Genomic DNA, 5115 nt, shown 5'->3' with positions numbered 1-5115 from the left:
TATTGTATTAGGCTTTAAATTATATCAAAGCACGCTAGATTTATTTTTTTAGTTCGAAAGGTTTTTTTTTTAATTTTAATTTTAATTTTAAACACAAGATGCTAGATCTATTTTTCTATGAAAATGAGATTTTGTTTTTATCTCTTTTGACATGTTGGTTGAATATGACATGACATGATGTTAACCACCAATATTTTAAAAGACTAGTTCACTGGATAGATAGATACCAAATACATTTCCACGTCTCAACTTAGCCTTAAATCTTAGATTAATGGTTCGTACACTAGATGATATCTAATGTAATTTGTAAACATTACCATAGTACCCTATTGGTGAGTTAAATTTGTTTCGCACATTAATGCAAATATCAAGCGCACTTCATCCTTTGACTCCAGTTGAATTGCTATGGTGCGGCATCTCCATAAGCATGCAGTTAATACCTCGAACGTGGAAGATTTATGTAGGTGACGAGGAAGTTTTTTTTTTTTCGAATTGCAGATATCTGAGTTGGACCAAAGAAGAAACAATTGCAGGCCATGTCATGGAGGGAACTGGCAAAGGCCTTAGACTCGACCACTTCATCAAATTCATGATGTGTGAATGTCACTTGTGGTGGGTTTCTAGCATTGAGAAGCTCCCTTTGCCACACAGCTGGGATTGAAGGAGCAGTTCCGCCTTGTGCCATCTCACCCACAGCAATCATGAATTGAAGTATGCTCATACTATCACTCATTATGTGATTGTAGCGCAAGGCAAGGACAAAACCTCCACACCTTAGTCGTGTCACCTATGTATCATACCAATCAACATTAGTACACACAAGCATAAGCAGATTATTGTATTTATATATATCACTTATAAGTAACATAATTTTTTTTTTCTTCTTGAAAACAAAACTTTTATTAAAACAGCCAATTGCTAAAATACAATACAGGGGAGAACAGAGCTTCCCTCGAAAGTACATCCACAAAACTAAATAAAATACATCAACCAAGCCAAAAAAGACTATAAGCACCAGAAAAACCAGAAAATTATCAATTCATATTCTTTGATGTATGCTTTGTATACAATGTCTACACTTCAAGTATCAATTTAAAAAAAAAAAAAAAATTGTATTGTGTGTTCTAGCATTCACTGTTTTTAAACCCAAGCTACAACTACAAAAGTTAAGCCATTTTGTAGTTGTACTCTAGTTATATAATGTATTATAAACCCAATTTAAAATACTATAATTACTATTTTTGTATGTGTTCTAATAAGTATTACTGTTTATTCAAAAAAAAAAAAATGTTAGTAAGCTAAAGTGTGATGTTTTTTGGACAAATTGTTACAAGTGGGGGGAGGGGGATTTGAACATTAGTTGTCCTCATAAAAGAAACTAATCAATGTTATTAAACTACAAGACACTTAATATACTAGGTGTGAGTTATTATACAAGACTAACTGATTACTTGTATATGCATGAACGAACTAAATAATGTTGGTATATTATAGAATGAAAATATGAGTTTGATCATAACTTCCCCAAATTTAGAGTCCAATAGCATAAATTATAGACAAAGTACCTTCATTTTTTTTTTCTTAATTCCAAATCAAATAAGATAGATAATTCAATTATTGGTATATGAAGAAGAAAAAAAATGCATGGTTAAAGTTTGAAAGACAAATTAGTACATGAAATTTTTTTATGTAAGCTCGGTGTATTATACCTCTCTCTCTCTCTCTTATAAGGGTGAATTTGATACCTAAGACTCATAGCTAAGGGTTAGGTAAACCCTATATAAGAGGAGAAAAAAATAATACAGGGCTTTCTTGTTGAGTTAGCAGAAGCTCTGACATTAGATTATTGAACAAATGACTAAACAAAGAGCTTTTATTTTAACTTGACTCTTTCAATTACAACACTTTACAAGCACTAAATTCTTTTACAAGACACACACACTAACTCTCTAGACACCTATGTATTGACACTACACAATAGCTCTTACGTATTTCTTCACTTCACACTCTTCACAAGTCTCTCCCACATCTCACTAATCTCACACTAGTCTCTCACTAGTCTCACACTAGTCTCTCACACTCTACTTCACATACCACCACATCTGTTTATACTAGGTGTGTGTTGGTTAGGAAACCAACTTGAAGCTTCTAGCAACTTCCTTTTTATTGGCATTAAATGACTGCCATTCTCCAACCTTCTAGACTATTCTATAAATATGTGACTAAAATTCACTAGTGCAAGAAAGCTTCTAGAGAAAATATAAGAACTATCTTGGAGAGAATTCCGGAAAGAGAGCAAGAGAGAAATTTCCAGAATTAGAGAGATTGTGTGAGAATGTTCTAGAAGTTTCTAGAATACTGTAGAAATTTCTAGAGACAAGAGAGTTAGTGTTGATTTCTAACACTCCCCCTCAACACTGACTCTCTCCCAATTTCGCCATTGTCAACATACCATTCCCTCGGCGCTTGTTTCAACCCGTAAAGTGTTCTTTGTAGCTTGCAGACATTGTTTGGCTGGGCTTTGCCCTCAAATCTCTTTGGCTGCTTCTTGTAAACTTCTCGATCTAACTCTCCATCCAGGAAAGCATTCTTTACATCATCTATTTGCCATAACTTCAAAGATTTAATGGGTTTCATATCCTTGGGCTTTGGCACATGCTTTAATGCGTGAATCTCTTCTTTAATTCTTAGTTGATCCTCCTCTAGTGTCACTTCTCTAGACTCTGGCTCACCTTCGTCTTCAAAAGATTGTAACTCATCAATTATCATGAGCTGATCTTTCCTAGACTGCTCCCCCATGCTCTCAGGCATTTTCTCTTCAATTTCCTTTAAGACTGTTAGCATTGCTTCCTCTTCCACTACTTCTTTAACTAGCTCTATCACAGCCAGACACGATTCAACGGCCCATTCTTCTTTGCTATCATCTTCTAGGTTGTTTAACGTCACTGTATTTCCTTGAGCTGTTCTCCACTTGAATCGATAGTCTCGTGCAAAGTGGCCCGTTTTTCCACACTTGAAACACTTAACATTACGATTTTTGTAACCCGTGGATCTTTGATCATTATTGTCGCGACTTCCTCAAGCTCCTCCATCTTGAGAGCTCTCTTAATCTTCTCTATCTTTATCATTTCTATTCTTAGAACCTGCATTAAATCTTCTCTTGGGTCGGTCTTTATATTGACCGCTAAAGAGTGCCTCATCTTCACTCTTTAGTGAGACCCCAACCATTTGCTTGACCAATGCTTCTTGGTCAACTAGCAAATTTTCCAATTCTACTAATGATGGTTGGACAGGCCAACCTTGAATGGCAGCTACAAAACTTCTATATTCAGGTCTCAACCAATGAATGACTATCCTTCTCATTCTTGCATCAGAAATATTTGATGCAGGATCTAATTCAGAGATTTCATGACAAAGAGACTTTACCTTGGTGAAGTATTGTGTGATCATTATATCTCATTGTGCCATCAACATTAGCTCATTCTCAAGCAACTGTAGCCTTACATCATTCTTCTTTGAAAATAGTGTTGAAAAGGTGTCCCACGCAGCCTTTAGTGTGTTTACATGCCTGATGTGCTCCAGCATCTCTTCCTCGATGCTTGTCTTGATTGCAAACAAAGCCTTCCCGGCTTTAATCCTCCACTTTCTCAAAGCTTCGGCATTCTCAGGAGGTGTGGTTTCACCACCAGCAACGATCTCCCATAGATCTTGCCCTTACAAGTACGACTCCATACAAGTTGACCATGTGTTGTAATTCTGGTTATTGAGCCTTCTAATGCTATCGACAGCTTGGAGGTTCGCCATCACAACTTGGTGAAATCTCTTGCTCTACCAAATAAGCTTGGTCCCATACCACGAACTTCACAGTCCCAGATTGCACACGAGCAGAATGAACACCTCCAAAAATACTGTCCTAGACACCACAAACACGGTCCCTGATCGCCTCGCTCTGATACCAGATTGTTGAGTTAGCGGAAGTTCTGACACTAGATTGTTGAGCAAATGACTGAACAAAGAGCTTTTATTAAAACTTAACTCTTTGAATTACAACACTTTACAAGCACTAAATGCTTTTACAAGACACATACACCAATTCTCTAGACACCTCTGTATTGACACTACACAATAGCTCTTACTTATTTCTTCACTTCACACTCTTCACAAGTCTCTCACACATCTCACTAATCTCACACTAGTCTCTCACTAGTCTCACACTCTACTTCACATACCACCACATCTATTTATACTAGGTGTGTGTTGGTTAGGAAACCAACTTGAAACTTCTAGCAACTTCCTTTTTATTGGCATTAAATGAATGCCATTCTCCAACCTTCTAGACTATTCTATAAACATGTGACTAAAATTCACTAGTGCAAGGAAGCTTCTAGAGAAAATATAAGAACTATCTTGGAGAGAATTCCGGAAAGAGAGCAAGAGAGAAATTTCCGGAATTAGAGAGATTGTGTGAGAATGTTCTAGAAGTTTCTAGAATACTCTAGAAATTTCTAGAGACAAGAAAGTTAGTGTTGATTTCTAATATTTCTCACACACATACACAAGTTAGTGTTGATTTCTAATATTTCTCACACACATACACAAGTTAGAAGAGAAAGAAAGACTGATTATAATCAATGAGGTAAGTTTCTTACAAAATTTGACAGAGAAGAGCCACAAATTACCTGAAAAAGTAACAATGGGCAATTAAGCATCCCTCTGGAGCCGGGAACTTAAAAATGAGCTCGTCTATAGGAATGGAGGATGAGGTGCATCACCAAACTCCTCCAGAGTAACATCAGCATCGGCCTCAATGAACATCACACCCTCACCAGTACACTCTACCATGAACTTGGCATCAGGACCTTCCCTAAGCCTACCTGCATATGGGTAGTAAAACGCAAGTGTTTGTGCAAGTGCCTCTCTAATGACTTTCACAGGGTCTTTTCCTACCAATGACTGATCATAGCGATAAAACATTATGACCAGAACATGATGGCGTTCTCGATCATCCACATCTGAAAGTTGTTTGAATTCATGGGGAGTGGATTTAGTTGGAACAACCAGTTCTGGTTCACATCTCCGAACATTGAAAACTAGAGAAGTGGGTGAGGGTGCCAT

General features: G+C 36.9%; 1 pseudogene; it reads right to left on the bottom strand.

Annotated features, from left to right (window-relative positions):
• Positions 1-294: 294 nt before the first annotated feature.
• On the bottom strand, positions 295-5115 carry LOC115961357 (annotated as a pseudogene).

The sequence above is a fragment of the Quercus lobata genome, chromosome 9 (genome assembly GCF_001633185.2).
Source record: "Quercus lobata isolate SW786 chromosome 9, ValleyOak3.0 Primary Assembly, whole genome shotgun sequence".
Taxonomy (NCBI): Eukaryota; Viridiplantae; Streptophyta; class Magnoliopsida; order Fagales; family Fagaceae; genus Quercus; species Quercus lobata.
The sequence above is the reverse complement of the archived record's forward strand: the minus strand, read 5'-3'. Positions and strand labels throughout refer to the sequence as shown.